The 23,539-nt window shown below is 43.1% G+C and overlaps 1 protein-coding gene and 1 pseudogene across 4 annotated transcripts in view; one reads left to right on the forward strand and one right to left on the reverse strand.

The window, feature by feature from the left end:
- Window positions 1-23,539, reverse strand: part of Mboat1 (membrane bound glycerophospholipid O-acyltransferase 1) — a 103,022-nt gene that overhangs the window by 67,722 nt on the left and 11,761 nt on the right. The window lies entirely within an intron of this gene.
- On the forward strand, window positions 22,337-22,513 carry LOC117714469 (U2 spliceosomal RNA; annotated as a pseudogene).

Below are 23,539 nucleotides of genomic sequence, written 5' to 3' on the forward strand. Positions count from 1 at the left end.
AGTAACTACCCACCCATGCATGCTCCTGTGAGTACTTCCAACAACCCCACTGGTTCACCATGCTGGATGTGGATGCTTTGTTCTGTCACAGCTGCTCTATCTGGGTGAACAGATGTTAGTTTGTTTCTTCTTGTAAAAGTCACACAACAGTCTCATTCATAGGAACCTAGCAGGTTGTTACTCTTTAGAGCTACGTGCTCTCACGAAGAAGAAAGCTCAAGAAAATCCAGGAGAAAAAAGTCAGAGTATTAAGATGATCTCAACAGGTATCAATGACTCCCATGACTAGTGACTCCAAGAACAAAACCCTCTTCCTTCTGGACGCTGCCTTCAGTGAGTCATGTACTCAGCCAGACAGACATTCTGCTTTCACGAAGGAGAATACTATGTGGCTTTTGTTTTCTTCAGAGATGAAAAGCAAGAGAAACCGAGCTCAGGGCTCACCACCTCATTCCCCTCTTCACAACGCCCAAAGGTTCAGTCATGCCACAGGGAAGCACACAGACCAGTGCAGACCAGAGACTGAAAGCAGCTCCCCACACAATTCCGAGGGCCAAGTTTACACGCTACATGACAAAAGCCAATAACACAAGCCAGGCACTGTTTTACAGCCTGTAGCTTCAAATGAAAAATGAGGGTAATAACTGTTGGGTCTTCTGAAGAATTTATGTGCTTCAAATAAAAGGGTTTGAAGAAACTTAAAAATGGCAGTAACCTAAACCAATCTAGAACTAACCTCAGTTCCAGTGATACGTTACAGATTCATTAGGGTCTGAAGAGAATGTCTATGAATATATATAAAACTTAAATGGATGCCAGGGACACCCCATGCCCACCTTCTAGGTAGTGCACAGTTTATTCTGAGAGTGAAAAACTGCAGTTTATAATACATTTGTTATAGTGACTTGAATACAATATGTTTCCAAAGGCTCATTTACTGGACACATGGACCACGGTGCATCCACATCAGGAAGATTTGGACCTTTGAGAAGTGGGACCTGGCAGAAGATGGTTAGATTGCAGGGGGTGAGGGGGGAGCATCTTCAGAAAGGGTTAATACAGTTCTCATGAGACCCAAGAGTCCTTACGAAGTAGGTTATCAAGTGAGGCCAAGCACTCTCCACCTTCTCCAAACAGCTGCTTCTTTTTTCCTTCTTCCTGCAATGTTGTGACACAAAGGGATGTTCCTCACCAGAGGCCAACAGATATGACTACCTGGTTACCCTCCAAAACTGTGAGCCAAACAAATAGAGGCAGTTGAGTCAGTAAGGGAGCCTGCTACCAAACATGGCGTCCTGAGTTCAATCCCCAGAGCCCATAATAGTCATCTGTCTTCAACATGCATGCGTGTGCATGCATGCACCGGGTGTGCACATACACACACACACATAAACAAATATGAAGAAAAATATTGTGAAAACCTTCAAGAAATCAAATCACCTTTAGCACAGACATTGCTTTCTAAGTACAGTAGAGGAACTTAGGTTCTCAAAACAAATCCTTTTTTTTTTTTCCCTGAAGAGAAACTGAAGGCATAACACTGTCTGTTGAAAACAGTAATTGCAGTGTGTCATGTAGCCCTGGGGCATTTTCATGGTTGTCTGCAAAGAGCTTGCTACTGAGAATCTGACCACCGAGGCTCACATTTGTTTTTGTCTCTGTTTTAAAATACCTGAAGTACTGTGGCTATGAGCACAGACTCTGGAGGTACCTGAACCTCGTCTGGTACTCACCCACTATTTTTTACCTTCATCTATAAAATGGACACACACCCTACCTCATTCAGAGGTTTTAGCACATTAAGATACATGAAATCATAATACTCATATCAGTGCCCTCAAAGATTCTGTTAATTGAAGATGCTGATATTTTATTTCAAAACTAGCTAACTGATTTAAGCTGAGCCCCCCCCCTTTTTTCATTTTCCTTTTATTACATTTTTAATTTGTGTGTGGAAGTCAGAGGATAACCGAGACAGTCAGTTCTTTTTCCACCACGTGAATACTGGGGATCAAATCCACCTGTCGAGTTTGTGCCAAGCACCTTTGCCTGCTGAGCCATCTCACCAGCCCCTACAGCTGTTCCTTTAAACAGGTCCATTATATGATACTGGGCAGAAGATGACCAAAAGTACTCATTTCTTTTTAATTCCATTTCAAAGACTATAGAGAGGTGTCGGCTCATAATTACAATTATAATTATGAGCAGAACCTAACCCCCTTACAAGGTACTCCACACAGAGAAGGATGCCCACGTTCCTTAACAGTCTAACTCGCCCATCAAGAATGACTAGCTATTCTCATAACTCAGAACACAGTAACAAGGACCTTGCTGGGGAGGAGGTTCAGCAGTGAAAACCGGGCTGATGCTAGGCATTTACTGCCAACAATCTGATCTTTGATCTTCAGGAAGTTTCATCTGTTCCTGTTTCTTAAGCAGCAAACAAAAGGCCTCTGATCTACCTGGAGATGCTGTGATAACAAATATGACTATTTTTAAAAACCCTCCAAGAAGTGCAGCGATGCACCCCGAGTGCAGCGGGCATCCTGATGCCTCCTAGACTCTGGCGGGTTTGTTAAGAGACATTTCCTAAGAGGAAATGTCCAGCTTTGTCTGAATTTTCTTCTTCTTCTTTTCTCCTTTCAGTTACTTTCCCCAAGTCTCAAGCTATGGCTCCACCCCTAAGAGCTTCACCTCCCTCCTCCCTTTACCTCTAGGACAGCTCCACCAAGTCCTGGTGGCAGAACTGAGCGGCACTCGAGAGACTCACGTCCTTAGTCTGTCTAACAGGTTCTTGAACTAAATTAACACTAAGGCTACTCTCACCAAGTGTAATGGCGCACACCTATAATCCTGCACTCAGAGTCTGAGACAGGAGGAGGGCCTGTATAAGGCCAACCCTCTACATGTTGAGCTCAGGGGCTACAATGGCGAGATGCTATCTCACACCCACAAAACTCTTCTAAGCCCACATGAAACTTCCTGTCTCCTCTGGGAGTTCTTCTCTTTCTGTTTCACATTTGAACTGGATCATTCCACCCAGTAAACAAGCTGTGACCTGCTGCTACTAGCTAGCTTCCAGGAACGAAAATTCTAGGGACAGGAGGGTGGTGTTGGGCAGGGAGGCTCCTGCATACAAGGAAACGGGACATGAAAGTCCCTGTAATTTTGTTTGGAACGAGCCCTGCCCCTTCCCAAGGATACCACTTTCTTCTGAGCATATGCTAGACTTGTTAGAGCTGCCAAGTGAGATGAAGACTCATCAACACAATCCTTATCAAATAGCCTGGAAATGCACCACGTTAAAATTAAGAGTTGCTACTGGGGTCTGGCTTAGCAGTTAAGGGCACTTGCTGCTCTAGGAAGGAGCCCAGTTCTGTTTCCAACTCCAATATTAGGCAGCTCTCAGTTGTCTCTTACTCTGGCCTGGTGCCATCTTCTGGTCTCCACAGGCAACTGCACACACATGGTATACATATACTCATGCACATACACATAAAATAAATATTTTTTTAAAGTTACTACTATCTTAAACATGATCGTCCTTCCAAGCATACCTGGTGTTACATTGGAGACATTGGTTCCCTGGTCCTGTGACAGCCACTAACTAGCTCTGTGACAGGAGCATGAAGGATTGCTGTCAACCTCTGGTATAAATTTCACTAGAGAACCTTTAAGGAGATGCTAAGGACACAGGTGTAATAATGCTGCCTTAAGTAAGTTGTACTTGACCTCCAAAGGAGGTCAAAACTGAGTGTTTCCCTCTCCCCATCTTACCCTGCAGTCTTAAAATGCTCTGAATAGGAAAATCAGGATCTCAGATGAATGATCTATAGGGTTCCTATTGGCCTAAAATCTTCCTATAAAAATGTTTAGTAATTTTGCTACGATAACGTGACTTATCCTAGGAGAGTGGGTTCCTGGCCACTCTCTGACAACAAATGATGAGCTGCTTCCCTGCACATAAAGTTGCCATTGGTGAGACAATCAGTAAACTATCAGGTATGCTGTATGCACACTCCATCAGGGAAGAACAATGCCAGCTCACCAAACACCTTTTTCTCTCCAGCCATGATCATGCCAGCAGTATCTAACACGTGGGAATTCCTAGCAGAAAGACAAATGAAATAGAAATTTCCATACCAGCTTTGGGAGAGAGGAAAGTATCCAGCCTTTGCCTGCTTTTGATGACTGCTATCATTTACATATGCCAATTTTATTGTGCCTGTGACATCCAGTCTGGGACATTAAGCACCTCCACTAACAGATTGTGTGATGGTTAATTTTGATTGTCAGCCTGACTGGATTGATAATCATGTAGAGCATTAATGAGGTTTAATTAATAAGCATTAATGAGACACATTTTGGGGTGTGTCTGTGGGAGCTTTTTCAGAGAGGACTAACTGAAGAGGGAAGATCCACTGTGAATGTGGGTGGCACTCTTCCATGGACAAGGGTCCCAGACTAAATAAAAAGAGGAAATGGAAAAAGCCTGCTGGGTGCTGGTTTGCTCCCTCTACTTCCTGATCCATCATGATATGAGGAGTCTCAGTACTCAACTCCCGCCAACATGAACTCCACCATGAACATATGCACACACACTGAGACACACATACACAGACACAGCACAGACACACACACAAACACATACAGAAAGAGAGAGACAGAGCGAAGCAGACAGATAACACACACACACAGAAAGAGAGAGAGGCAGAGACAGAGACACACAGAAACAGACACACAAACATATATACACACAGAGACATAGACACATACACACACACATACACACAAAGACACAGAGACACACAGAAACAGACACACACAGAAATACATACATATACACACAGAGAGACATAGACACACACAGAGACACACAGACACACATACAAACACACACACTGACTATACCCTTTTTACACTGTAGACAAAAAGGAAAAATAAAATCCTCTTTTCTCCTTTCCTTAAGCTGCCTCTCTAAGGTACTTTTGTCACAGCATCATAGAAGTCACTAATACAGGCTACATCATCATGGGCTAATACAGACTGTTGCTTTCATGGGCTTTTTACAGGAACTGCAAGACACCTTTATCTCCCCCCTCTTTCCCTAGTGTCTCCTTTCTCCAACAACCCCCACTTACCCTGACCTCACCACACCATACATTCTCCAATGCCACTTCCCTTGTTTTCCAGCCCACAGCTTGCCAAGTCTTCAATACCCCGCAACCTCTTCTTAAGAGTAGCCCCAGTGAGCTATCTTCTGGCAGCTGATGCCAGTGAGTCCCCCAGCTCAGGCTGCCTCAAATCCTACTTTCTGAGTCTTCCAGAAATGGCTGCTCCAATATTCTGCTAACTAAGCTCAAGACCCGTCACCATTTAGAAAGCTGCCAGTGAAAATCCACCTTGCCCGGCTCTTGGCATCACTGGAACTGCTGTACTTTGAAACAGAATTCTGACCTTTAAATGTGACCCCAACTCTTCCTTCTGCCAGTTAAATACCAATTGCTTGTGACTTTTCTCTAATTCAAACAGATCATTTATCCATGCGTAAATAAATTTGATTAAAATTTCCATTTAGTAACTGGCCTCTCTTAAGGAAACTTGCAAACTGCTTTAAACTGGGGGTATACAAAAGCTTAATTAGAATTTGAAAATTGGGAACAAAAGAAAATGAGCTAACCACAAAGAGGTTGGATGTAGCCCAAACTGACTTTAATGGGACATGTAATTAAAATAGATATGCCATCGACTTGAAATGTTCTCACTGAACTTGGTTGGGGTTCATCAATTCAGTTAGGCTGGGGGCCAGGAAACTCCAGGGATCAGCCTGTCTCTGCACTACCCAGTGCTGGGATTACAGACAGGTACTACTGTACCAGTTTTATAGATGAATGTTGGGGATCTATGAAGTTTTGAATAGGTATGACCCCCCCCATAGACTCAGTGTTTGAATGTTTGGCCCATAGAGATTGGCATTATTAGGAGGTGTCACATTGTTGGGGTAGTTGTGACCTTGTTTGAGGAAGTGTGTCGCTATGGCCAGTGTGGCACTCGGTCTCCTTCAGCTGCCTGCAGATCAAGATGAAAAAAATCTCAGCTCCTTCTCCAGCACCATGACTGACTGCATATAATGTTTCCCACCATGATGATACTGGACTAAACTTCTAAAACTGTAAGACAGCCCAATTGAACATTTCCCTTTATAAGAGTTGCTATGGTCATAGTGTCTCTTCACAGCAATAGAAACCCTAACTAAGACAGGATCTGAACTCAGGTCTTCAACTTGAGCAGCTAACTTTTTACTACCTGAGCCATCTCCACAGCCTGTTTTCTTCTTTCTTAAAACCTAAAATGAAAGAAGAGTAAACATAGATCTACTGAATTAATTTGGGATCCCACCTAACCCAGCTTGGGGTTCAGCACATGCTGTACACGTTATAAATGGCAGGAGCTTGAGTACCACCTTCTAGAAGAAGGGATTCTATGCACACTATAAACCACGAACAGGACACATCCTCAGTGCCCATCACATAAGGTCCAACCCATGCGACATCCAGAGTTCATGTCTGCATGGAGATGCAATGATAAAAGAAGAATTGCTTAAAATGAAGACTCTGTGTAGTAGTGTGAATGAGAATGGTGAGCATACAGTCTAACTAGTTGGTGGAACTGGAACTGTTTGGTAAGGATTAGAAGATGTAGCCTTGAAGAAGCTGTGTCTCTGGGGCTAGATTTGAGATTTCAAAGGCCAACGTGTCTCCTAATTCCCTTGCGCCCCCCCCCCCCGTGTGTGTGTGTGTGTGTGTGTGTGTGTGTGTGTGTGTGTGTGTGTATTTGTAGAGTGGGATGTAAGCTCTCTGCTACCCCTCTAGCGCCATGCCTGCTGCCACGCTCCCTGACATGATGGTCATAGACTAACCCTCTGGAACCATAGGTTCCTAATAAAGCCTTCTTCTAATAAATTGTTTTTGGTCATGGTGTCTTACTGGAGCAATGGAAAAGTAAGACTGTGCTTCCAACAGCAAGCACTAAGGAAAGTTGTGTACAGTTGAGGTCTAATGCCTCAAATGACTGACAACTACCCCACATCTCCAGTGAATTTAAGGAGTACATACCAACACACATCATTTTCATAGGCAGCACGCTATCACAAGACAACCTATGCTAGACAGAAGTACTTGGGTTAAATCCTTGTTCACCTACATAAATAGCCAGTGACTCAAAACACATTGCTCAAATTCCTTAGCTATAAAACAGAAGTCGTGTGTGGTGACACATACACATATAACCCCAGCAGAGGAAGGTTGAGGCTAGCCTGATCTAAACAGTAAATTCCAGGACTGACAAAAATACAGAGAGACTTTGCCAAAAAAAAATGATAATGATGATGATGATGATGATGATGATGATGATGATGACATAGAAGTATAAATATCCCAGAGTTGTAGAAATAATTATTTGGAAAGTGCCTGACAACTATCTTGGTGTTTTTGTGCTAGGTAATTTGTAAACAACAAAAATAGTTCCAGAGGCTGGAAAGTCCCAGGTCAAGTTGCCAATAGACTTTGTGTCTTCTAGACGGTGCCTCCTATACTTGGCAGGAGTCCCTTCCACTCCTTTTTACAGGGACATGAATTATCTTCAAGAGAGCAGCCCTCTGTTAATACCACTGCATTGGTCATGTGGTTTCACTATAATAACAGAGAAGACCCAAGCATTCCACCAGCAAAATCAAGCAGGCTGTCTGTCATCTTTCCACCTGGGTCCTTACATTATCAGGGCTGTTCCATTCCTAGAACACTGGAAAGTGACCTTCTACCTCTCTCCCTGTCCTCAGTTACCTTGCCTGAGGGAGAGGAAAAACTGATATGAGAACACTCTTCCTTCCTCTGGAAAGACCAGTGTACCACGGACTCATCCTTTGACCTTCTCTCCTGCTTCCAGCCCACAGGCTGCTGTCACCTTCCTATTGCACACAGGCATACAGACACACACATAAACACCACACACACACAGCTCAATGGATAACGATGACTTGCTGCTAAGCCTTTATGCTGACACCAGCATGAGTGACAGCTTTTTAAAGCTCTCTGGTACTCAGGACCCATCCTGCAGGCAGCTCCTGTTGGGGACTCTCCTCTTCTCCAACTGTTTACTACTTATATAATCTTGGGGAGGGACCTGTGAATCCTGTAACTTTGTGAGAGCCCCCCCTCCCTCCAGCAAGGAGTGCATCTTCAATTCAGAGGAAAATGGTTTTACAACACCTGGTACTAAAAGAAAAACAGCATACTAGGTGAAGATGCCGTGTTTGTGTGTGTGTGTGTGTGTGTGTGTGTGTGTGTGTGTGTGTGTGTATACGTACACACACTCAGAAGTTGAACAGAAGCCATAAAGAACTGAGCCAACTACATCCTGGCATTAGAGGATGAGGTAAGGGAGAGGATGGTCCTATCTAAGGCAATGTAACATGATAATCAGTGGACAGAGATGAGTAGGTAATTAACCCAGTGTGACTGTGCTGGAAGCCCACACTGGGCCTTAAGTATTCAAGAGACAAAGAAATGGCTCTCAGCAAAGCTCTGAAACGACTCAGTGGAGCTCTGGTTCCTCCGGCAAGGCTGAGGGTTAGGCTTGAGGCTGACTTGAAGGCTGACTCCCGCTACGTCTCTATGAGTGTCTACAGCTTCCACAGTCGTTAGTCTGCCTGCTCCCACACCATCTTCTACCAAGTGGACGACAGAACACACCAAGCCACTGGTGTGTTCTCTCCCTGGCTGAAAGCCTTTCAGGTACCTCCCCACTCCCTACAGAGGGAAACTGCCATCATCTTGCTGCCTTCCTGATCCCCAGGCAACACCTGCTGGGCCGAATGTCTGCTTGTCTTATCTCTGTATGCCTGTGTGTATATTTACATTCATGTATTCTTCTTCCCCCACCCGTGTGTGTGTGTGTGTGTGTGTGTGTGTGTGTGTGTGTGTGTGTGTGTGTGTTTAGGCAGGGAACAAGTTTTATTCATCTTTGTAAATGTGGTAGTTCATTTTATATGCCAATTTGTCTAGACCTAGACCCAAGTACTCAAGTGTTATTTAGATGTTTCTATGAAGGTATATTTTAGACAAGATTAACATAAATGAATGGAATGAAACAGTGTGCATTATTGAAATTAGACTATTAAAAAAAAAAAACTTTTTTTCTTAAAGAAATGGACCTCATCCACCAAGTAGAAAAGAAGTTTCTACCAGCAAGAAGTCCTTGTTTGAACTTGAGCTGCAGCCTTCCAGGGTCTCCAGCCTGCCTGCCAGCCTGTCTGTAAATTTTTGGACTAACCAGACCTCCACATCATATGACCCAGTCCTTTAAAATAAACCCAGATGGAGAGATGGAGAAATGGGCAGACAATCAGCTATAGGAATATTTACAAAATCTCACTGACTCACTCTAATACAAGTCACAGCATGCAAAGCAACACAAATTAATTTTACTTTCAAGATGGCTCAGTGATTAAGATTACTTGCTGTTGAGCCAGTATGGTGGCACAAGCCTTTAGTCACAGCACCCAGGAGGCAAAGGCAGGTCATCTCTATTGAATTTGAGGCCAGTCCCGGGCTACCAAGCAACTTCTAAGCTAGCCAGGGCTACAAAAGGCTATCTCAAAACAAAACAAATAAACAAAAACATCAGCTCCCAGCACTACCCACATAGGTGGCAGGTGGCTTTTCTGACCTTTACAGGCACCTGTAGGCAGGCACGTGGTACATTTACATACATTCAGCTAGTACATAAACAATAAAAATAAGTAAATAAAAATGTTCTTGACACATTAATTTCATTCTGTAAGATCCAAGGACTTTCACCATTTTTTCAGGCCACCACCTGAACCTACCTGTCATCTTCTTTGAAAAGATGAAGGCTAAAATGTAAGGACTGACCAGATGCCTAAAGCCTCACCGGTTCTGCTACACTTCCAGTTGCTTCTGACTCGAAGCCTCAGATCAATATGTGATTAGGCAAGAGGAAACAGACTCAAATTCACTGCTGGCACAAACCTGCTTGCATGCTCCATGCACGGACAAGGAGGATACAGCTTCCTCTACTTTTGTCTCTCCACATTACCACAACTGATGCATCTGGCAAGCCCACTCACTGCATGGGTGCTCTGCCTCTACTCTCCAGGTCCCAGCCCTTCAAGATCCACACAACTCATCTTTCCTACAGCCAAAGATGAGAGCTTGAGAAACAGAAAGAAAAGCCAAACATGGTCCTAGGTAGAACGGGAGGCTGGTGGCTTAAAGTGAATGACTTGGGATTGTGACTGGCTGTGAAGCTCTGAATCAGTAGAGTCCACAGAAGGCCAGCCTGAAATTCCATCACTTACTGGTAGAGCCCCTGAGAAACCCTTCAAGACATGGTACATGTTGGGGTCACAATGTAAAGAGGTGAAAACCGTGTCTTGCCGTGGGATTTAGGACAGCTGCACAAGAAATATAGACTTCCAAAATAAATTAAACTGACCAGAAATTCAGAAGGAAATCCACACCACAGAACCTGGGGTCAGTCACAATGACTGGTTCTAGTTCGTTTAACAGGTCCACTCTCTGCCTTCCAAAGAGCCAAGCAGAAGGTGTTGGCATGGTGACCTGTTCAGCGTTGAGCAAAAGCTCAAAGCTCGTAAACACAGTTATAAACCAAGTTGGTCAAGAAATGCTTATGACAGATTTAAACATCGTTAGGATAAAAATAGCTTTGCATATCTATTCCTTGACTCCCACAGCTCGTTCATTCAGATATTAACAAAGTCTTCCCAAGAACACCAGAGGGAATTCCTAAGCGGCTTGGAATGTTTAAACACCAATCAACAACTGCATTTGCAGGAACCTAGTTTGGATATTTAGCCTTCTCTTTTATTTTCTTTTTTTAAAACTTTTCATTCATTCACTCATTCATTCATTCATTCATTCGAAATAGAATCTCATTGGCTGACCTGGAACTCAAGGTGTAGATCGGGCTAACCTCAAACTGACATTGATCCTCCTGCCTCTGCCCTGGCAGTGCTGAGTTTAATGGTGTGTACAGTTCCCTACCCTACCCCAGGCCTAGCCTTCTTAATGTGGTTATATTTTACTGATTCTGAAGAGAGGAAAAGAATAGAAAGAATGCAAAATTGAAAGACTAAGACTTATGGGGTTTTTTTTTTGGTTTTTGGTTTTTTTTTTTTTTTTTTGGTTTTTCGAGACAGGGTTTCTCTGTGTAGCCCCGACTGTCCTGGAACTCACTCTGTAGACCAGGCTGGCCTCGAACTCAGAAATCCGCCTGCCTCTGCCTCCCAAGTGCTGGGATTAAAGGCGTGCACCACCACCGCCCAGCAAGACTTATGTTAAAAAAAAAAAAAAAGAAAAAAGAAAAGAAAAAGCTCCGTGTCCTTGGGCAATGTATCAAATTACAATGTGCCTGGGTCTTATCAACAATAAAGTAAGGAAAGGAACAAGATTATAGGTGTGGTAGTTTTTAAACTTCCTAATCAAAAACAAACAAAACATATCACAGGCACCTAAATGGCCCATCCACTACAAACTAAATGAGGTGTGGTCACCAAGACAAGCATGCTGGGGTCCCAAAGCATTCACATACTTCTTTCCATACCCCTTCTGAAGAGATTCAAATTCTGGTTCTGTAGACTGAAAACAATTTGCCAAGCTGAAGAGGTGACTTGGTGATTAAGACTGCTTGCTGCCCTTACAGACGAACTGTAGTCACCTCCCCGTATCTATATCAGGGAGCTCACAACCACCTGCAAGTCCAGTTCTAGGGAACAAAATTCCCTCTTGTGACCTCCAAAGACAACCCACATGCAAGCACCCCAGCAAAGACACAGGACACATACACGTAATCTCAAACTTTTTAAAAATATTTTTAAAAAGTACAATAACAAATAATTCAGCAGGCTCTGCTTTCAACAGTGAAGGGGGGGTCATAATATGGATTACTAGGTCGCTGGGCTCATTTATGAAAGAAATATTAAAAGAATAATGCCCGTGGGTTTTCTACCTACAAATGGAAACCGGAACACCGAACCAAGTGTAGTGGCACAAGTCTGTGATCCCAGCACTTGGGATGTGAAGGCAGGAAGGACAGGAAATGAGAGCCAGCCTCAGCTACATAGCAAGTCTGAAGTCAGCCTGGACTACACGAAACACTGTCGAAAAGAAAAGAAACAAAAGAAGAAGAGAAATAGGAGAAACGGGAAAGGAGTGGAGGAAGGAGCTGACATGTTGTAGGTAGGCCAGGGAAGTATGTGAATGAACCCATAAGATCTAGAGGAGGACACTCAAGAGTGTACACAGACTAATGGTAAGCTGAGAACCGTAAAGAAAACCAAACAGACCTACAACTCAGGGACCGCTTCAGCCTTGAAAATAGTAAGCTGCCTGATTACTGTGGCAGACAGGAAATTTCCAAGGGAGTAAAAATGTAGACCAAACCCCTACAGGGGTAAAACTCAAGTAACCCTTTGTACAAAGCTCAGACTTCGGCTGTGACCTGGAAAATCCTGCTTCCTCGAACTGCCCCTCAGAGCACCCCAGGCAGCTTCTAAGACTCTCAGAAAGATGAGAAGCCGACAGCAGTGTGAGAAGGCCCAGGATGACTGTGGTGATGAGAAACATCGATGACTGGACGTCACACCGTAGAAACATTCAGACCCCGAAAGACCCACATCCGTTCTGGCTTTGGGCCCCTCCCAACCATTTGACTATTTCCATCTATTTGATTCTTTCTTAAAGAAACATATAAAAATATATGCGAAACAAAAAACAAACAAACAACAACAACAAAAACCAAGCACATTAGTGCTCTTCCGGTGTGTACCCGGAAGTGACTCTAACTCAACACAGGCCCTAATCCCCTGCCGGTGAGTTCAGTCCACCATACTCTGAATCCACCCTTCTTCACGTTAACTTCACTTTGTCTCTTACAGCTTCTCAGGTTTTGTAGTTTCTTCACATCTGTCTTCCAATATAGCCAATTCCTTTCTCTCTTTAAAAAACATTAAGCAAAGCTCTCTTGCCCTTCCTGCCATCTTCACCTCGCTTCTTTGAAGCTATGAGCCTTACCTGTGATCAGTCCACTATACGTATAGTCACTTCCTCTCTCCTCAGCCCCTCCTGAACTTAGCAATTAGCTATCCTCACAAAACTCCCTTCTTCACTCACCCCAGCTTTCTTCTTAGGAAATTTTAACATCCCCCCTCCTCCTGCAGGCCTGCAACACCATTTCCTTGCTAAATGGCCTCTGGGCTGCTGTCTCTCTTAGGGATCCTCCATTGCTCTGGCAATGCCTGCTCAAAGATCGAAGGCTTCAAGGTCGAATGCTTTCCTGTTCACTTTCCCTCAGCCACAACTTAGTGTGCTAATGTCCTTCCAAAAACCCCATAACCACCTACAGAGGCACATGACTTGACTTGCACAGAGCAAAACACTGTGTGTGACCCACCTGCCCAGCTACTGTATCACATGTAAGGGACAATAGTGGAGAACGAGTCCCCTGGTCATTGCCCAAACCCGACCAGCCAGTTACCAAGCAGCCGAGGATCTGCTGTGTTTGCACGCTTACCCAAATATTCTCACGTCATCCCTGCTTTGAAGCATAAACATCAATGAATAGATAAGAATGGAGGTTTGGAATTCAAATGGCCTGGGTCAAAATTCAGACTTCACTGCTGGCCAGCCATGGAATCAACACAAGTCACTTACCCAATGGGGCTTTTGTTGAGGAATGCAATTTCTTACCACCTAAAGATGCTCTGAGGCTTAAAAGAAGTAATATGGTGATAAAGGAAGTCCCCAACCTGAAAGTCTTACTCACAGCTCTGTTAGCAATATAACCAGAAGCTGGAAGGCAACATACTCCTGTGTAATGCAACAAATAAGGATACCTCAGGCCAGACCTTTTCAGGAAGTAAACATTATTTCCAGACCTGGGCATGGTAGCCGGTCCCTAAAGTCCCAGAACCTGGCAGGCTGAGACCCACCTCAATGTTTAGGGATCAAGGTCAAGCCAAGCCATACAAGCACTCCAGGCTGGTAGAGGCTACGCAGTAAGACCCTAGCTAAACAGACTAAAATCAGTCCATTTTTTTTTTCATTAGAAGAGGCAGAAATTACATCTTATTATGTATCCAGATGGCTAGAGAGAACATAAACCTGGTGGCGCCATGGCTCAGCGTCTATTTCAGAAGAAAGAGGAAGGAATTTGCACAGGCAGAGCCACTTGGGTGGTAAGAACCATGAACTCACCACACTCACGACCCCAGTATCTCAGAGATAAAAAAAAAAAAGTCTATCTGACAACAAGAGCCATGCCTTTGAAAGGCGTTGGCCCTTCCTGAATACATCAAACTTCCTTGATTTCTGATCATAATTCTATGCTCTGATTTCACTACGATCAAACCTTTTTTCTTCCAATCTGTCATTCATATTCCTTTCCTTGTGCCTTCTCCTGTTTCCCCCACCACACCCCCTTTTTTCCTGACTTAAAGGACCTTATATCCCTTTATCCAGTCATTAACCCTAACTTGAGTTTCTAGAAACTACCCAAACACCTCTCACACTGCCTTTCTGTCCTTGCATCCCAGACACTCACGAAGGAAGCTTCAAGGACCAGCTGAAATCTAAGATGGTATGATAGAGTTGTCTATCTTAGACTATTGAGAAGTAAGCACCTAAGATGGTAGGTGGAGCTCAATGGTAGAGCATTTATCCAGCATGCACAGAGCCCAGGGTTCAGACCCCAAGAAGCACCAAAATAACCCAAGACAATTCTTGAGAGATAACTCATTGCCTATGTATTTTTAAGACTTTTTCTTAAGTCTTTTTAAAACTAAGACTTTTTCTGAGTTTCAAAACCATGGAACAGATAATATATGCTAACCAAACATTTACTAAACTAAAGCTTTCCCAAGAGCTGGCCACACCGTCTGACGTCACAGTCGGCCCTTAATGTACTTATCATATGTTACAGAGATAAGGCCCTGAACGTTTAACTGGCTTGAGCTAATAAATATTAGCTCTACGTCTAGAAGGAACTCTCCATAAACCAATTCTTGTTACAACTGCCATGGCTGAGCAAGGTAAGGTCACAGACAGACCTCAACAGGAAACCCAAAAGTCTATCACCCAACCTAGCTCTGAAGTTTTGTCGGTTTTCATTCCTTCAGCTTGCTACTCCAAACCCCTTGCATTAGAAGAAAAAACAGAGTCCCCATATATGACAACCTCTGGCAGAAGCCGAACATCCGGGAACTTGAGAGATGGCTCAGCATCGAAGAGCATACCGCCCTTTAGAGAGGACCTGAGTTTGGTTACTGTGTGCTTATCAGCATCTCATAGCTACCCATAACTCCAGCTCAAAAGGAATCTGATGCCTCTGGTCTCCACAGGCACCTGCACTCACATGGGGCTCACAGAAGGTCCTAGGAGACCAAAGAAAACGGCGACCAAAAGCAGCACTCAAATCCAGGATTACACAAGCAGCATTTCTTAATAAAGACTTATAGACAGGTGAATCCCTGAACCCCAGAGTGGGAGTTAGGGGCTCAGATGCAAGTCTACCCAGAAGGGAGCTCAAGTCAATCAGAATGTTCTGACCTCTCAAACTCTCATATTGCTAGTCTCTCAAACATTAGCAACATGTCAGTGTCGGTCAAGAGACAGTGTCAATGGCTGTACTGAAACTCTTAGCTATCTTAGCAACTGTATCCTACAAGGGTTGGAATACTTGCCAAAGTCGCCTGACTGGCCTAATGGTGCTTAAGAAGGCTGTAATTATCTCAAGGCAGAAACCTGCATTCCTTACAAGTAGATTCCAGCATGGGCCTCCTGTTGTTTGAACAACACGCACTTAAAAGTTCCAAGACTGAATGGAGAGGGGACGGCGGCAACTTTCTATGATTATTATCAAGGTCAAAACCTAAGGAGAGATTTGTGAGCTATTCCAAATGCATGAAGGGCTGTGTGGGCGGGTCTCTGTGGTTGAGGGTTAGAGAAAAAGAAGTTAAGAATTGTTCATTCTCAAAGATTGCCCAATCAGGAGCCTGAAGGTTTAAGATGAGCTGAGGTTCTTTCATCATCACAGAAATGACTTAGGATGTAGGCAAATATTTTAGTAAAGCCAACTGTAAGATGAAAGTAAAACTAAGCACAATTACATACTGATGCAATTGCAGATTAATGTTCCCATCTTTTAACTGGAAAATCCTGTGGAGGCTGCGGATATAGCTCAGTTGAAGAGCACTACCCAGTGTGTGCCCCAAGTTTCATCCCCAGCACAAGGAAAATTACGAAAGGGAGAAGAGGAAGAGAAACAGAGGCAGATAGAAGAAGAAACGAAATAAAGAAGCAAGAAGGGGAGGGAGAAGAGGGGAGGGAGGGAAAGAAGAAAGGAAAGAAGAGAAGAAAGAGAAAGCTCACCAAAATACTGGTCCTAATTCCATTTCTGCCAATATAGTAGATATGAAATTGGTCAGTATAATAAAACTAAAAATCCTAGGTTATAGTTAAAAGACATCAGCATGGGCTTGATGTAAGAGTCTCAGAATAACAAGAAATATACCCACACTCACCCTACCAACATCTCCCACTAGTTTACTGTACTTACTGCAGCCAAAGAACTGATTTGACACATAGTTACAACTAGATGAAAGTTAACAGGGATCATTGGTCTAGATTAGACTCCTGCATTGGATCCAAATAGAACAGGCTGAAAACAGAGTCACCTTTGCGAGGTCTCTACCACTGAGCTCCTCCATCTGACTCCACATCAGTTCCAAGATGCACCTTAATGAAATTCCCTCTACCATAATCCTTACACACACACACACACACACACACACACACCCTAATGCTAATTAATTAGCTATTTCCTTAGTATTTTATCTTCTATGGTTTCCATCTTAAATATGTTGAAGACCTGGTCCATAGCCTATGGCTTTATGGAAAGATGGTTGAGTCTTAAGAGGTGGGGCCTACTGGAGGGAAGTTAAATCATTGGAGGTATACCCTTGAAGCAAATATGAAGACCTAGGACCTTTCCTGTCTCTCTGCTTCTTGGCCACCATGAGGCAGACACTCCTCTGCCATATGCCCAGTGAGGTGTTCTATTACACCATACCCCCAAAGCAATAAGACCAGGGAACTTGAATCCTCTGAAAGCAAGATATAACATAACAACCTTTCTGTTCTATAAGTTGAAAGTCTCAGATAGTTTGACAAAGCAATGGTAAGCAGACCAACATCCTCTCATGGACCCTGTCTCACAGGAGAAGTGCTAAAGTGACCAACCACGGTTTTGGTTTTGTTTCTGCATGGTCTAAGAGCACTGCCTAACAAATCAAGATCTTTTTCCCAGATCATAGGGTTTCTTATTCAGTTTTATGGAATGAGAGGTTGACTCATTCTACAATTGAAAATAAAACCAAAAATAAGTAGATACTTACAGAGGTAGAGGGAAGACTGGTAGATTATTAAATAAACATAAGAGATTATAGATAGATGATAGATGACAGAAAGGTAGATTGGTAGATAGTTGGTAGGCAGTTAGGTAGGTAGATGATAGGTAGGTAGATAGATGGTACATGATGGAAAGGGAGAGAAAGAGAGAAAGAAGGAGGGAGGGAAGGAGGGAGGGAGGGAGGGAGGGAGGGAGGGAGGGAGGGAGGGAGAAAAGGAGGGAGAAAGAGAGAGAGGGAGGCAGAGGGAGAGGGAGAGAGTTTTAAGGAAACAAAATACCAAATGACTTTAAAAGAACAAAAAGAAGAGAAAACCAATTATTCTCTTTAAATTGATGTAGCAGGAGCCTTTTGCATTAGTAACTAAGATTCGAGCTTTGTTCAGATTCCTGGTTTTCTCACTGTTTCTTCTCTGCTTCAGGATTACAAACTGCTACATTATAGTTATGTGTCATTTTAGCCTCCTCTACTGCGACAGTACCTGAGTTTCCTTGATTTTGATGACTCTGGCAGTTTTGGTCACCTGTCTGTTAGGTTTATTACCCACACACTACCCACCGCCCTGTAGGTTAAGTTTAAAACACTACACACTGCCTGGTGTGTTATTCATGTATACTACGCAGGGCCCTCAATGCTAAGTTTAGTACATGTACACGGCACGCCGCCCCATGTGCTGGGGTTACTGCATGTACACTACACACAACCCCATGTGTTAAGTTTAGCACAAACACACTATACACCACAGGCTCACTTTGTTCAGATCTTGAAAGTCCAGAGCTGGAGGTACACACTGTAGGGTGCTGGAATAGTCCATGGTCTCTGTCCCTTTCTCAAGGTAAAGCTTACTTAACTCTTTCATTCTGAAACTTTTTTTTTTTTTTTTTTTTTTTTTTTTTTTTGCAGAGAATTGGCCAGTCAATTCCCACCTGTGCTTTATCCACATCCCCTGAAACTAACACCTTACCTGACCATTTTCAAAACCAAGGAATTAACTCTTGGTTAAACAGTGCTCTTAGGTTTTAGTCTGAACTTACAGACAATAAGTATACATATCCATAGTACACAGCAGATGTTCCCATATAGGTATTCTATATATAACAATTAAATCTGAGTAATTAGCGTATCTGTCACCTCACATTTAACATTCCAGCACACTATGAATATCAAAAACCTCTTCCCACTTTGAAATATATAATATATTAGTTGTTTGCCCCAGAGAGCTTTGGAAAATCTTTGTAGGAACTCTCAACTCACTTAGGTGTGATTGTGCCCCTGTAATCCCAGCACGTAGCAGCTAGAGAGAGACAGGAAGACCTGTAGCGAACAGCCCCAGCTGCATAGGAGTCTGAGGTCAGCCACAGCGACATGAGGCTCTTTCTCAAAAAATAAAAGGACACTAGAAACTCAAACTTGTATCTGTCTGACGCTTTGTTTATAATCTCACAGGCTTTCAGGATTATGGGTTTCTGCAAGGAAGAAGGAAGGTCAGAGCAGTAAATGCCACTTGCACACTTTCAGGGTAACCTGCTGTGGGCACGGCCCCCTCTCCCAGTATGAGCACTTGCAGAAGTGACGCCTACCTGGCTCCACTGTAAGATTATTTGTCCCAGCTTGTTCCCACACTATGCTATTCAGAGCGGTAATGGGGAAAGAGTATAAATTAACTAGTATCCTATAGAAGGTTCGAGATGTTCTGTGTAAAATACATGGTACTCTATACCTCCACGTCTCTTCTGAGAGGACCTTACTCCTTAGCTTCCCTCTGCTTATTTTTCTAAGCAGCCATTGATCTCGGCAGCCTCACTTCCTGGTGTGAACTTACAGAACATTTAGTTTACACCGTAAGTTATATTGCAGAATGCATATCATCCCTAAGTAGGCAATGTTGTAATCTTTCTTAATATATCCTCCCCTTATTAGCTGCTCACTTTGCTCCAGGATCCCTCATTTTCAACCAGCCCCTGAGGCTATCTGACTTCCGACTGCCATGTATGAATTTCCTTTATTGATTGATTGATTGATTGATTTGGTTTTGATTTGGAGTACTTCTATACTTTGTAGAAATACAAAAAAAAAAATGACAGAAAAGAAAAAAAATCCAGGTTCATATTACTGATTGCACCCTTGAGCCCTACAAGTATTTCTCTAAGGACTCCAGTTCCTTGCGATGAAGAAGGGCATTAGAAAGCTGATCTAAGCTGAGGAATACTCGCTGCTGATAGTTTTATTCTTACAGACTGCTCAGCTGACAAACTAAAGAACTATAAGTGTGTGTGCTAACCTTTGAACCTTCAAATATCGATATTTCTCTTTGTAAAGTTCTGTATTTATATTAAGCTAAGCATGGGTGTACAGTGACAGATTGGTCGTTTCCATGTACACCTGATCTAGTGAAAAAGAGAATTCTTAGGGCCAGTGAGATGGCTCAGTGGATAAAGACACTTGCCACCAGGCCCGATGACCTTATTTCGATCTCCAGGACCCACATGGTGGAAGAAGAAAACTAGCTCCCACATGTTGCACATGCAAGCCTTGGTTCTGGGCAGAGACAACAATGCAGACTCCCCTGAGAATGACAGTTCGGGTCACATGTAGGAAATGCTGCTTAAATGAGCCAGTTCTAAGAAATTCCCTGAGTATCTGGCAAGAATAAAGGCAAATTATGTCAAAAGGTTTGCCCTGTAAGCCTCAGTCTCAAAACATTCCCATAGAAGAACTCAAGCAGAGCATAATGACCCACTCAAAAATCACCAAAGACCCTGGGTGCGCAGTGCCAGTCACCAAGGTTCATATACAGCAGAAGTCCATTCAGAGGCAGTGACCACAGCAGGCAATTATGTCGGCATGAAGAACAGGGCTGCCTGGGCTAGCGGAGAGGAAAGGAAGAGGTAGGATGTACCAGGATGAGGAACGGAACAGTCTGTTTCTTTATTAGTTGCTCACTTTGCTCCAGGATTCTTCAATTTCAACCAGCTCCTGAGACTGTTTGTCTTACAACTGTCATGTATGAGTTTCATTAGATTGCAATAATCGTGGGGCAACTTTATAAATACATTAAAAATACATAAAATAGGTGAATCATGAGGTATGAAATACTAACACCGAAAGGATAATAGAGAAAATTTGCAAAAAATCAAAAACTCTGCTGTTATTTAATAGTTACATCATAACGTTGGTGGGTTTAGTTTTTGTAAATACAGCAATGATGACAGAATTTCCTCAGGAGCTGTAGAGAGCTCCTTAGTGGAACAAAGAAGCTGCCTCCATGTGCAAGGTCCTCTTCAGAAATGAGTCTCACTGGTACTCTACCTGCCCCACTAATGATATCCCATCCTACCCCACTGATACCACACCCTACCCCACTGATACCACACCCTGCTACACTGATGGCAGCCATCCTACCCAGCAGCCTAAGCGGCATGCTGAGGTCTTCCTGAGCCTGACCTTCTTGAGGTCTTCCTGATCATACAGCTTTGCACCCTGCTTAGTCAACCCATCTCCTTACTTCAGTTGCTCCCTTTAGTCTTTGGCCAGCCTGGTTTTCTTAGAGCCATCTCCCTTGCTCTTTTCTAACTCCTCCCACTCTTCTAGAAACCACCATATGGAACCAAACCTAGGCACATAATACTCCAAAGGTGTTTGAAGGTCGCCTTGTACACAGAATGTGGCTTTACAGCTCTGATAAACCATGAGTAGTTTATTTCTAAATTGCTTTATCACCCACTGCTTCCTGTCAAATTTTCTCTACAATTTCAACAAACTAAGGCACACAATCATAACTCATTATTCACTACCATGAGTCAGGGCCCCACCTTGATGAAATGATTATTTTTCATTTACAACCTCATTATCCTATAAACTACGACAACGAAAGCCAAGCCATCAAACAGAGCCATCTCTTAAGACACTCTGAGTGCTTAAGTGGAAAGATGACAAATACAGCAAATTAAGTTTTGTAAAGTAGAAAATTAACCATAAAACTGAGAATATGGACTAGGGGCATAGCTTGCTTGGTTGACAGACTGCTCGCCTACCACACGCAAGGCTCTGATTTGGAGCCTCGGCATCACAGAAAGCAAGTGAGGCGTGGCATGCTGTAATCTCAGAACTGGGGAGGTGGAGACAGGAAGATCAGAAGTTCAAGGCCATCTTCCCCACACATATGGAGTTTGAGGCCAGCTTAGGAAACATGAGGCTCTGTCAAAAACACTAGACTCTGCAAAATGTTTACAAGGCTGAAAGGAAGAGCATGTAAGGTTGGCTTCTGCGACCTTTGTAAAGTTCACCACCCCATGTCCCACACAATTAAAAAAAATAAGAAAAAGATTTAATTTTACTTTCCCTACACAAGCTACCCACATGCGTTTGCTTCCCTCTTGTTAAATAACCTATAGGTAAACTGACAGTTACCATTAGGAGACAAGGCCAGGGTTCCTTTCAAATGGAGTGAGGCTAAAAAATCTCACCCTTGACACACAAGAGTGAACAGCTGTTCTCTTTGCATGAACTCTTCCTAGAGACGAATGCAAGTTCCTAAGACATTTTGCCTTTACTCTAGCAGGGAGAAGATTCTAGAATCACAAAAGGTCAATCCATTCTGGCCAACACACACCAAAATGAACCCCCTTCATTTGGAAAAATAATAAAAACTGTCAAATATACTGCTACAACCTTTAAGCCAAGACCACTGACAAGTAGAAATGACAATGAAGGTTCTTAGTTTGTGGTCCTGACTCTAAAAGGTCCTCCTTTATAACCTAAAGCCAGCCCATCCTTAATACCATCAAAGGCACTGGAATCACACAGCTAAGTGGATCCAAGAGAGGCTAGTTTCTAGCTTCTCATCTTTGGGCTAAAATCAAGTGTAGCATGTGTTCTTATCAGTTTAATATCTGGTGTGTCCTTTATCTGACTACAATACATTAAATGGATTTTTTTTTTTGAAACAAAAATTCTTCTCGGTCTGCTCCATGCATCCACTATAGTGCCTCCGAGAATGACGCACATCATCAAATAACAATTGTAAAGACTATCATTTCCAGTGGATGTTCAACAATTCCAAGCAAGTAAGGTAGTCAGTAGGCTAGTAGAGAGGTTTTCAGTCCGACACACAGGACTGCTTGAATCCTTGTCGTTAATCATATTTCACACTGTTCTCATCTATCTGAGGGGACAGTGAAAACAGTCACTCCTCTCATAGCTCCAGCATGAGGAGGCGATCAGGGACTCTCCATATTCCTGGGTCTAGTAATCAGAGACCCTGCCCAGCCCTCTTACCCTTCAAACAAGAGCAGCTCGGTATATACAAAAGGACAGACAGAGCTGTTCCTGGAAGACTAGAAATGGGACAGAAAGAGCAGAAAGGAGGTCAGGTATCTTCAAAGCTCCATGTGCTGATATGAATCAGTTTCTAAGAAATAGGGTAAGAACAGAGAAGCACAAAGTGGAAGTAGAGAGAAAAAGCAAGCTGAAGAACAGTAGGCCATCATGTGTGCGCAGTCCTGTGTGCAGAAAGCAGACAAAAAAAAAATGATCCAGGACGCATGCAGATACAGACTACCTCTGGAAGGAGACACAGGAGGAAGAGCAGTCTAGGAAATGGGCCAGTACAAAGACTGGCCTTCATTATCCATCCTTCTCTGCCCATGCATTTGATACCAAGAGTATAGGCTACCAGTATAAAGGCTAAGGTTTTGTTTAATTGCTTTTTTTTTTAATTGAGATGCTGTCTCTATACCAAGGCTGGCCTAGAGCTCAACTATGTAATTCAGGCTGGCATCAAACTGTTAGCGATCCTGCGGCCTCAGCCCCTAGAGTGTTGGGATAATACTCATGAGTAACCATGCTCTACTGAAAGGTGAATTTTCAAATTTCATCTGCAACAACAAAATTAGTGATAAAGCATTTAACATACGAGAAAAATACATAGTAGATTCTCACTGGCTTCCGTAAATAAGAAAAAGAATAAAACTAATACTTTTAATAAACTAATAATAATAAAATAAAAATCTTAGGAACAAAGGAGTTTTGACTGGG

Source organism: Arvicanthis niloticus, chromosome 8 (genome assembly GCF_011762505.2).
Source record: "Arvicanthis niloticus isolate mArvNil1 chromosome 8, mArvNil1.pat.X, whole genome shotgun sequence".
Lineage (NCBI taxonomy): Eukaryota > Metazoa > Chordata > Mammalia > Rodentia > Muridae > Arvicanthis > Arvicanthis niloticus.